Raw genomic sequence first — 13,101 nt, 5'->3', positions numbered from 1 at the left:
GATTATTAACGGGTTCAGTGACCATGTATAACCGATTGCTAGAGTTGTGGGCTAAAAGCTCTGTCCAGTTAGGTGGCAACTAAAACCTCAAGATATAGTAAAAAAAGTGTGACATAAAATTAATTTATGGTCACTAACATGGGAAGAACATAGATATGTTAGATAGAACAAATTAATTAAATATGTTACATAATCAATCAGTGACTGAGAATTAGACCCTGTGCAGGTGGTGTTGGCTGGTATATCCCTACAAATACGAGCACTCACACAAACACAACTAATTTGAAAGATTCATCTTAATAGCAAGTTCCTATTTTGTTGCTTTAGACTTTGAATTTAACAGAAGTTCAGGGCTTTTCCAAGTAGTTTCCAAACCCTTATCTCAAAAGACCTTTACCAGTGATGTAGAGATGTACCTATATAATAATATATTGTCATTATGTTCCGTATCTGGGAAATTGCAAAATGCAATTGTTTAATAGTCTTAAGCATTGTGTTGGAATATATATACATTCAACATTAATAATGGGTCATCAAGATGATACAACCATATTGTGACACCAACAACATTGTTGTTATCCAGGTACACATTAGTAAATTTATGTTTGATGAATGTGTGTAAAAGAATAGCCAATCGACCATGACATTGAGAAGAATGGATGGTTTGACAAGATATCACATAATGTTTACCAAGTACAAAATCATCACTTTCTCTGCTTCCTGTAGACAAATTTGTGTGGTATTAGTGAGACCTGGAGTATGCTTTTTCTTCTTTACAGTAAAGACCCCGGCCATGTTCTGCAAGACTATCAATATTTGACTGTTTACTGTTAAAACAATCTTACCACTTCTTTCTATTTTCAGGTGAGTTCACAGAGGCTGCTCACCTAGTCCAAGAGTTAGTAGCACCAGGGTTTTTATTCTGAGTGACTCTGTAATCTGGTGTTGAAACTTGATTGATCTACTGAAGGAACCAGCATTCACCTTTATATGGTGGCCACCACTAGAGAAATCTTTAGAAGAATGGACACTACATGAGATAGTGTGTGTTCTCACAGGCTGACGACAAGTAACATTCTAATTACCTTTGAGGCAAAATACAGGTCATACATATCTTGAGGAACTAAGAAAATATCTATACCTCTTATTTGGAACAAATCCAAAAGCAATAACATCAAAGAGCCAACAGTGCTAGACATAAGCTCAATTCTTGGAATAGTGACAGAATTATTATCTTAAGGTTCCAGCAACTGGAGGCGGGGGTGGGGGGCATTCAGAAGCACTTAGCGGACCAAGATGGCCAATTCTCTGTGAGGCTTCTGCAGACTTTCTAGAATACATGGCCTCTCCTGTCAGTTGTAGCCAGGGACTCCACTTATAACCAACAGGAGTGTGTTGCCCAAGTACCCGCGATTCATTTGGAACCTGCCGTCAGATGTTTCCCTCAACCAGACACCAGAAGCCTTGCAGTGCACCATGAACTCAGCGCACGCTCCCACCTCCCTTCTGTCTCTCCTTGGGGCTGTACTGTGTAGAGCAGTGGTGACCATTGGGGAGCAGCATGATAGCGCTGCACTGCCTCCGAGCCTTTCCTTCACCCATTTGAACCCTTTGTTAAACTTGACAGGGTCCATAGCCCACTCTTCACAGCAAGGAGAGCCAAGTCCATTGAGGTGACACTGGAGTGAACACATAGTGGCGCTCTAGCTTGTGGTTTAGCCACCACGAGGACCCTGCTGATTGTGCAGTAAGAATAACCTGAAAGCTACCTTGCTGTTAAGTTATGTTATGTTATGTTGATTTGTATAGTGCACTAATTACCCAAGAGTGTATCCAGGTGCTTGGGCAGGAGTGTGGGTGTGTGTTCCCCAAGGTGCTTAGAAGAAGAGCCAGATCTTCAGCTTCTTGCAGAACTCAAGAAGTGTGGAGGAGGCTCTGATGTGTTGAGGGGGTCATTCCCTGTCTTGGGTGCGATGTAGGAGAATGAGCAACCTCCAATTTTGCTTTTGCGGATGCAGGAGTGTGTGTGAGTGAAAATGAGGCAAAGCATAGGTGCCTGGTAGGTTGGTGAACATGTATGTGGCTGTACAGGTATTCTGGTCCAAGGCACACGTTCCCAATTCAAACAAAGTCCATGGCAGTCTTTTTTTATATTTTCTCCAATTCCAGGTTGCTTTATTTCTTGTTGTGAAGTTCTCTTCCGATCAATATAGTCACAGTTCCTCACATTTTCAGTCACTGTTTCAGCCGTTTCAGCCAAGCGAGAATAGTCACTGAGACTTCATCAGGGTTAAAAGGTAACATACATAACTGCCATTGTAAACTCTATATATAAACCATAAAGATGTACATTCCATTCACCAAATTTGTGACAACACTACTGAGAAAGAAAATGCACGTGGAAACGCTAGGAGACCCATCAAACAAATGTTCATCATAGCATATGAGTCATCAGCATCAAAACAGGATTTATTAATTACCAATATCTTGAGGAGAAAAATATTCTCTAAGAAAGATGGGATATGTATAAGTGCAAATTACTCAACATGAATGCAAAGGTCACCTAACTCAAGCAAGACATAAAAACCATTAAAATAGACATGGGGGCATTTCATGACAAAGTAGCAGGGTTCAAACAATGGCTAACCCAAAAGGAGATGTGGCTGGACCGTACAGAGACTATGGGACAAGATATCTGGCACCTCAAAAGAAAATGGATTTAGGGGACCACTGACAGTGTGACAATGCTAAATTTTATGGTGTCCCAGATAAGATGGAAAACTTTGACATGATCGATTTCCTGATCAAACTCATTCTGCGTCTTACTGGCCTATCCTTTTCATCCCCACTAGAATATCAGAGAGTGCACTGAATCAGATCGAGACTTCCACCTAACTCAGGTCTCACCAATTAAAAGTTGCTTCCTCTGACACAAACACACTCACCAGATTCTCCTCAAAGATACGACCTAGATGGACACAAAATCCAGAATACAGGGCACAAGAGTTTCCTGGCCCTTCAGCCACCTCACTGGTGAGAATGAGCTTTACAAATGCACATAACATAATTTAAGAAATGGGATATCATGTAAGGGCTACTTGAGCCGGTGATGATGTGGGCCATGAAAAATGGAACTTCCAGGGACTTCCATGACCCAACAGAACTATCTAATTTCCTAGCAAGTCTGAACAATATCGACATCAACAAATATCACCATCATTGCTCAAGGGCCCCAATGTGGCACCCTGCAGCGAAGGCCATATGAACCGATCCGGCAGGGCATGTGAACGTCCCTTTTGGTTGCACTTTGAGAGGACACAAGTGATTAAGACTGTCAAGGAAATCACAAATAACACCTCCCCAAAGTCAAATCCCATCTTCCACTAAAGCTCATGACTACCCCAGAAACACTCACCACCCTATATATGCCACTGTGGATACATGAATAAGACTACTAGGGACTGCCGAACAATTGGACAGATGAGTACCTACTGGTTGAGTCTCAACCTGGCAAGACCATACCTTATCATTATTCTATGTCTCATGCTGTTATATGTCTCAAATGATTGTGTACTCCTTCTCTCATAAGTTTTCCAAGCTCCCCACTGCATTGGATATTTATTATCGCACCACACCATTCACTTTGTGTTAGGAAACACAACCAGAGAGTCAGAGTCTCACACATACATCTCTACTTCTCCTGGTGAACATATGGTGCCTCCTAAATATCCCTGGGCCTAGTACTACTTTAGAGTCATGATGAGGGGGCAAGGTTGACAGCAGTCTCCCACACATCATCCTTTTCTTTTTCCTCAACCCCAGTCACACATAAAGCCCTCCTCTGTCCCGCTTCTGATCATCAAACTCCTTCCAAGACTGATTTATGCGCCAATAAACAAACACACTGGTTTAGCATATCGATAGGCTGGATCACCCTGTCACACATCCCCGTTTCTTCTGGGACATCATATCACAAGCAGCGGCATACACTACACCTATTGATATGGCCAAGGCACTTCTCTGGCTGCCCCAAAGAGCCACTTGAGGAGTTTCTTACACCACTAACAGTCCTCAAGATAGTGCACATGTTTTCTTCCACCTCTGTGACACTCACTTTCACCACTACTGACATTCATAGATCCTGTATGGATTTTCCACTGGTATATTACTATATATTCATCCCTGACATCCCGAAGGGTTGAAGGCCGCTTTCCCTCTTCCTCTAATTTGACTCCTATCCTAGCCTCTCCCTCCCTCTACATTTTTCTCTGTTCAACATCTCTCCAGCCACAAGCAGAATCATTTGCATTCTCCACCCTCACTTCACATTTCTGTATATAGCTTTCTTCAGCAAGAGGCCCTATACCTGTCCCTTCTCCCTAACCCTAACCGGCTGTCTAAACCTCTTACCCTCACTTAAATATAAAAGGGCTGAAGAACTGTGTCAGGAAAAAGTAACACCATATTTGGCCTTGAGGAAAGCTGAAATAGCCTTTATACAAGAGACACACTTGTCAGTGAAGGACACTTAAAAACATGAACGAGAATGGGTGGCAAAGGTCATATTAAGTTGTAGGTCCAAATGTCAGACTATTCCAGACCACCCTTCCACATCTACACTTAGCTCCCAAAAGCGTGGAGTAGCATTTCTCATACACAAATCCCTTCTCTGTACAATCCTCCAGTCTTGGATTATAGAAGATAAGTCTTTGTGAAAAACCCAATTGAGACTAAGGCAGAGGTCTTCAGTCTGTGTGGCATGACCCCCAGGGGAGTCGTGGAGTCCTGTAAAGGGGGGCGCACATTCCTCCAGACTCACTTCATTTTGTAAAAAGACAACCAACTGTCTGATCATTAAAATGCTTCAGCTGAACTTTCATTCATTGAGTCTCCTGTGCTGTGAAACAAAGCTGCACAGACAGCTAAAGAAGCCTTCCTGCCAGAGGGCCTGCTTCCTGAAGGAAATGCACATGTGCGCTATGAGTTCACCTGCAAACGTAAAGGTATGCTTTGGAGCCAATCATTCAAAGCTTTGTGATTATAAATATTTGTTATTTTTCAGTGGTAGTGCAACAAGTTAAAAACTGGGCTGTGAAGTGCATGCTTTTAATTGTAATTGTATTTACATAGCGCTTACTACGCCTGAGAGTGTTGAAAGGACAGCTATGAAAAAAATGGTATTACATTTGGTCTGGTATTACTTAAATGTACATTTTGGAGGCCCCATTTTATCGTAAAAACTATTTGCACATTTTGTAGCAGTCTATCTTATTCTGCGTGTAATGCAAGTATAAAATAATGACTTATATATTCACAGTGCTTTCTGTCAGAGGCACTGACCTCGTAGCACTGAAAATACACAAGTCACTATTCTCCAACCAAGATTTAATTCTGTGACTCCCTGGTTACACACAGACCTCTGCATCGAATTAACTAATAGAGGTTTCATAATGTACTACTTTTACATTTCCCACCGAGTAACAACTTTCTTATTTTAATATTTCATTTAAGCTGGCTGTTATTTTATATGTAGCTACCGGACGGTGAAGACCTAAAAAATCTTACAGAATATTTTGGGGCTTATTTATGAGAGGCTTGCACCGCTGGATCATCACTTTTTTTACACTCCGGTGGCACAGCCTTCTAAATCATACGTATGAGGTGACGCAAAGCCACCCTGTGTGGCTTTGCATGGCCTCCTAGATATGGAGTAAGGCAAAGTAGCCCAAGCTGCAGCGTTGCCCTACTGTGCGTCAAGGAGCCATTCCATGGGCGTTGGGGTGGGTGTTCCCACACAACACCCATGGATTTTGAAACTACCCCAGATTTACAAAATCGCATAAACTGGGGCAGTGCCTAAACCTTACGCCGCCCCAGAGCGAGTGTAATGAGGAGAAATGTTTTTTCCTCTTTCCATTCTGCAGAACACATAGAAATAGGAAAATGCCTCTCTGGATTGTTTATGTGCAGGAAGAAGGCCCTTTCTGCACAAAAACAATCCTGCCTACAATAGCGCTAGACAGCAATTAGTGCACCAGCGCAGGGGAAAAGGACAGGAATGCACTGGATTTCATAAATACAGTGCATTCCTGCCCTTTTATGTTGGCGGAGGGCAGTGTTGCAAGAAGACTTGTGGTGCTGCCCTATGCCAAATTCATTCCTCATAAATGAGGACCTTTGTTTTTAGCCACACCTTTGACCATGCTGCACACCCACTGACCTTTGGTTTGCTAAACACTATTTAATATTATTTCCTCACTGTAAAAATGATTTCCCGTGGGAATTAGGAATGTTTATGGTTGTCAATGATGAGGAGTACCAGGTTCTAGAAATTTGTGTCAGGAGGGGGTCCTTATGCCTAAACATTTTTGAGAGGAGGGTCTCGGCTCCAAAAAGTTTGAAGATCTCTGCACTAAATAATTAGTGTGAGATCCATCTATGCACCTAATGGGAGCAAGACTACTTTTCTCCTCTGACTTAATAGGATCCTCATAGAGGTGAACACTTCATACACAATTACAGGTGGAGACTGAAACCTGGTCTTGGATGCAGCACTAGACCATACCGGCGCCCTTGACACACATAACAGGGACAGAGTGCTAATGCGGGACGTTCTTACTGCCCAAGGACTGCTGGATATATGGCGCCACCTGTAGCCACAAGAAAAAGACTACTCCTTTTTCTCAGCAGAACACAATCACGCTTTGACTACTTCCTAATAACCTAATTGGTCACCCATCGACATTGGACTATATTACACTTGAGGGCTCACTCACAGAGCATGCCCCGTCCAGTAGATATTACTCCAAGTTATACAGCTCAGTGTTGGAAATTGGGTCTCTAGTTGGCAGAGATACACTCCTTGTCCAAGTAGGGACCAATCCTAGTCACCATCTGGTAACTTGGCACAGAGCAGACAGGCTTAACTTAGAAGGCCATGTGTAAAGTATTTGTGCAACAGACACCCACAGTAGTACAATGGAAATACCATAAAAGAGTCTCCACACAGGTTTTAGAAAAATAGACGAGGTTTTATCTGATAAAAATACGACCAATACAATAAAAATCCAGTAAAAAGTTTAGGAGTTAGATATCAATATAACTGTGCTCCAATCAACAATAGGCCCAGTAGTTAAAAGGTTTGTCTCATGGCTGCGGCCAATGGTTCCATTGTCAGGAGGAATAGCAATGGGAAAAGGGGGCATCCATGATGGGTGCCCTTGTGCACTGTGGATGGGTCAGACAAGAAGCACCACAGTTGATCTATGTTGTAGGGGTGGTTTAAAGCAATGAACCTTTTTGATGAAATTGTCTCTCAGTCACAGTCCCAGTCTTCAGAGTATGGAACATATAGCCCCAACCTAAGCGGTCAAATGCTTTCTCGGCCTTCAGAGATAAGGCTAAGGTGGTTTCAGGAGAATCCTTTTTTCAACTACAAAAGCTTGGCCAGGGAATGTAGGTAATTATGAAATGTTCATCCTGGCACAAATCCTACTTGAGTATGGTGAATAAAGCTCTGTATGACCTTCATAAGGCATGTAGCGAGTACACTCGCTTGCATCTTAATATCCATACTGAGAAGTGATTTTGGGCAGTAGATACTGCATAGAAATCGGTCTCACCCTGGTTTCGAGAGTACTGCTATTGTAGCATCAATGAACAAAGCAGACAAGGTTCCTGTGCATTCTGTCTCTTGGAAGGCCTCATGAAGTAAGTATATTGCCTCCTCTCTAATCTATTTATAAAATTGTCCCTGGAAGCCATCTTCTCCTGGGGCTTTATTGTACAGTAGTTTTAAGGTGGCTTGTGTGATTACCTCTTTGGTGATCTCACCTTCTAGTAAGAGTCTACTTCAGCATTAAGGCATGGTAAGACTCTTTACCTCTGATATCAGTCCCTGATTCCGAATGTTAGACCTGGCATCCTTAGGGTGGCCTTACCCCAGACCTTTTTGCCTTTACCTCCTGTTTTGTTGCTGTATCTTTTTGTTGGACTTAGGACTCTGAACACTTTACCACTGCTAACCAGTGCTAAAGTGCATGTACTTCCCCCTAAACATGGTAAAATTGGCGTATCCACAATTGTCATATTCCATTTACACGTAAGTCCCTTGTACAGTGGTATATACTCAGGGCCTGTAAACTGAATTCTACTGATGGGCCTGCAGCACTGATTGTGCCACCCACTTTAGTAGCCCTGTACACTCGTCTCAGGCCTGCAACTGCAGAGCCTGTGTGTGCAGTTTAACTGCCACCCCACTTGGCATTTAAAACCTTTTGCCAAGCCTTACAATTTCAGTTTTCTTACATATAAGTCACCCCTAAGGTAGGCCCTAGGTAGCCCATAGGACAGGATGCCATGTAAACAAAAGGCAGGACATGCACTTTTAAGCTTTTCATATCCTAGTAATGAAAAACTCCTAAAAGCATTGTTTATTACTGTGAGGCCTGCCCCTCGCGTAGGCCAGCATTGGGAATTCTTCATAATATCGTTAAGATGTAATTCCTGATCTGAGAGAAGTAGCTGCATCATGTTTAGTACCATTGGCATGGTAATAATAAATCATCTTTGCTGATAAAAGGTCAGCTTTATTATTACTATTTTAGAAATGCCACTTTTAGAAAGTGGACATTTCTCTGCACTCTCTGCCCCGTGTGCCTACAGCCTATCTCCAATACACGTCTGGCTTGGGCTAAGTAACCGTTTCACTTGTGAATTTGCTTCAGACACCCACAACACAGGATACTCAGCTACATCTGCATTCATCTGCGTACTGATGGGTCATCCTGGGGAGGAGTTTGGGAAGGGCTACCACTTACATCTCAAAGGGTAGTGACCAAAGCCCACAAAAAGAGGCTGATTACGTTCTACTGGCCAACTGGAGCCGAGGCTGACCTGAAAGGGGGACCTGTGCACTTTGCAAGCATTCTTTGTAGTAGTTCCCCACATCAAAGGCACTTTCTGGTATAAGTACTGGGATTCTTGACCCACTAGAGTAGTACACTACTGGACTAAGAAGAAGCTTTGCTGGAGTAAAGGCTGCTGCCCCAGGAGGATTGCCACACTGCTCTGACTGACTGATCCTAGGGACAAACGCCTTAAGGATTGCAACAGCGGAGGCTCTCTGAGTACAGCGCAGCCCCTGCCTACAGCAACTACAGTGCTTGGGACCAAGGGAGACTACCCCTTTCCCACAAGGAGCACCTGGTAGGCAGCACATTTCAGCTGGTGAGATGGACTGTTGCCTAAAGCTCTACATGTCACTCATTCCCCCCGGCCCCACCTGCCTCAGAACAGGCCAGCAACTAGTCCCTCACGAGAGAGGCCTCCGGTGTCCCAGCAGCTAGGAGCACAGACTTGCCTAACAGCCCGGCCCTGTCCAGGACGCGCAGCAAACTCCTACCTGACTCTGCTTTCCCACCTGCCACCAGGTAATATCCCAGCCTGTGGTCCTGGGGATATTTTGGTGACTGGAACCGAGCGATCTTCGAGGGACTACCCGGCGCTCCTTGCTGGGAGAGGCAATACCGCACTTCCCTTAGTATGTCAGCTAGATCTGCTAGATTGACTAGGAGCATAACAACTTTCTGCAATCATCACGTAAAGGGCATTCCATGATACTATGATAAAGGCCCTAAAACGAGGTTGCACCAATATGGCTTGATCAGTCCTCCTTTTATGCAACTCTCTTTAGAATCACGGCGTGAACTCATCACAGTATCATATTTATTGTTGTGACCTAATCTATTTCGCTTCCCTAGAAAAGTGTCCCCGAACCCGTATTTCGAATTATAATCAAATCCAGTGTCCCGGACACTGGTTCAGGAGTACTCTCCCCGGAAAGCATTCTCCCCAAGAAGCGAAATAGATGCATTATGGAAGAATAATACTAGATACAGAAATACAGAGGACTTGAATTTTGGAACTCATTTAGGGACTTCTGACAAAAGAACTTGTAGCCAGCCCTTAAGAAGTCAGTTGCGACACCTGCAACGTATGATGAAACATGTGTTGGGATGGGCATTTGTGATTCATTGATAAGAAAATAAAAGCTTGCTGATACAAAGTACTTGATGTGGAATCTTTGAGAGTGCTCAGAGACTTGATGTATTCAAAAAAAGAATTTACTGACCCCTTTGGGTACCCCTATTTTTCTGACCTTGCTGAGGTTGGTAAAATCTGTCTCCCTGCCAGATCCTCTCCCTTCGACCAATCTTAGCCTACTGGACTTAAACCTCATACAACTTCTAGCAAGGCTGCTCACCTCATCCTTTCAAGAGTGTCACATTCACCAAGCATGGAAACACACTTGGACCCCTCTAACTGGTCTAATTTTAGGCTGATCTTGATGCTTCCCATTCTTTCCAAAATCCTGGAGAAACAAGAGATCACGCAACTGACCACCTTTGTGGAATCCCAAAACTTCCTGCACTTCTCTCAATCAGGTTTTAGAGCACGACACAGTACCGAGTCCGTCCTCCTGGGAGTCATGGAACATCTGAGATGACTTATGGATGGGGTGGAACAGCCGTCAATAATGTGTCACATACCACTGTTCTGGAAAGACTGGTGAATTTGGGTCTCCAAGGGATAGCCTTATCCTGGATGTCCTCTTTTTGAAAGATTGCATCATTCAAGTGTTTTCATCCAGCTCTATGTCTAAGCCTCATGCCCTTACTTCTGGAGTCCCCTAAGGAGGAGCCCAAATCCGATGTTATTTAATATCTATATACGCCTGCTGGCAGAAGTGGTAGAAAGTTGTGGCCTCACCCTGTTTTCTTATGCAGATGACATTCAAATCATTTTCTCTTTCTCGTCTGCTCAGGGCCACAACTCTGAATCTCAGCACTCATGCTTGGGTCTGGTTTCTACCTGGATGAAAATCAACTTGCTTGCACTTAATGGCGATAAGACCAAGGTAATGGTCGTAGGCAAGAATCATCTGTTCTGAAGTCTACTGCACTGGTCTGAGACCCTAGGAGCTCTTACTAAACTGGGTTCCTAAGTAAAGAGCCTAGGCTTTTGACTGGTTAAGAATCTGTTGATGAAACCTCAGGTGGCTAAGATAATTTCCACTTGTTTTGCAGTCCTGAAATGGCTGAAAAAATTATTTGGATGAGCCCTTTTCTAGACCAAAGGGCAGTTATTCAGGCCCTAATATTATCAAAATTAGACTACAGAAACATTATTTATTTAGGGGCAGACAAGGTGTCCATTAGATGCCTATAAATAGTCGAGAACTTTGCCACCAGGCTTTTATATGGACTCCCAAAACATGCCTCTGTGTTGTGTCTCCTTCGCAAGCTTCATTGGCTCACTGCGGGAAAACAAATACAGTTCAAAGCGTTATGCTATGTGCACAAGGTTAGGTCAGGCATAGGTCCCCGGTACCCGTAAGATCTGGGGGCACCCTACCAGCCCATTTGCCCGCTGCAGTCGAGCAACCGATCCCAGTGTATGACTCCCAGAATCAAATTGCCTTAGATAGGACGTTGTTCTTTTTCATTTCTTGGCCCCAAGCTGTGGAACACCTTACCCAAGTCTTTGAGAAGCTGCACTTCATTGTCCATCTTTCACAAGAACCTGAAGACCTGTATGTTCTATTTCTGTTTGTTCTGCCTGCCCTACCTGCTGCCTAAGCACCGGGAACCCCTACTTAATAATAAAATAGATGCCCAGACCTGACTCTGTGAAGACGTGGGAAGGATGGATGCCTACCAGAGGGCACGCACAAGATGTGTTATGCCACAACATATTGGTATATTCCTGAGGAAGGATTCCCCACTGTTTGATTTGTGGCAGTCTGACAGGACTGGCCTTCACCCTGATTTCATGCATAGTTGACGGTTGAAATACTCCCTGTTCTCTGTGCCGCTGAATTTCTTCTTGATGGTCTGAAATGCTTGTTCGCATTTGGCTATTTGAAAGTTCTGCCTTGTTTTGTAAGTTTGCTCATTGGCGCACTGATTGAAGCATAGTTCTTGACATATTTTGAGCTGCACCTGGCCACCCCTAGAAAAGATAGAAGCTCACTGAGATGCTGTGGTTATGGAGTGCAGTTGAGTGCTTTGGATTTTGGGACAGGTTTCATGCCTTTGTGAGAGAATATCCGTCCATAGAACTTCAGTTGACCCTTCTGAAATTCACACTTGTCAGCACTGAGTGTTGCATTTGCCTCCAGTAGCACCTGGCAGATGTGCTTCAGCATTATATCATGTTGACACCTTGTTTTTTCAAAGACAAGAGTGTTATCATCTTAGTTGAAAGCATTCATGGTGTGTCTGCTGACACTTCATGTGGGTTTCCAAAAGATCTCTGCCGCCAAAGAAATACCACAACTGAGCCTTTGAATAATTATAGGTGCGTGCTGAAAGTGGTGATGTTCCAGGAGTCGTTGAGAGGTTTGAGTTGACCATATCCTATGTTTAAGTCTAATTTTGAAAAGATAGTTGCTTCATTAGATAGTATGAACATGCTATAGGTGTGGGTGCCGTTCCCTCTCAATTGCCATGTTGTGTTGCCTTCTTCTGTAGGCGGTCATTACAACAATGGAGGTAAAAGCCGCTTACCGCCATGCAGAAGACCGCCAACACACCGCCGTGGCGCGGAATTCCGCCACAGCTATTATGACCCACATTTCGGAATCCACCAAAATTCAGACACCCACACAAGTCCGCCACACCAAAGGTCAGTGATAAACTGGCGAAAAGAAAACCTCCACCGTCACGCAAAGAGAAATACGCCCACACTATCACGACACACGAATCCACGCAGCGGTCTTTCAACCGCGGTATTCCATTGGCGGTACACACCGCCGCGCTCAAAATACACACACTCTTACAAAACACTACCACATTGGACAATTCGAAATACACACACCTGATACACATACACACACCACTCCCACACACCCATTACAATATAAAACACACACCCACAGCACCCACAAACCCCAACAACCACAAATTCCGAAAGAAAGCCAGAGAGAGACACCACCAGCAAGAACAACAGCATCCACAGGCACACAACACCATCACCCACAGAACTTCCACGCAACTCACACAACACACCACTACATATCAGCACACTTATCACCACACA

This window comes from Pleurodeles waltl, chromosome 11, assembly GCF_031143425.1.
Source record: "Pleurodeles waltl isolate 20211129_DDA chromosome 11, aPleWal1.hap1.20221129, whole genome shotgun sequence".
Taxonomy (NCBI): domain Eukaryota; kingdom Metazoa; phylum Chordata; class Amphibia; order Caudata; family Salamandridae; genus Pleurodeles; species Pleurodeles waltl.
This window is presented reverse-complemented; position numbering follows the sequence as displayed.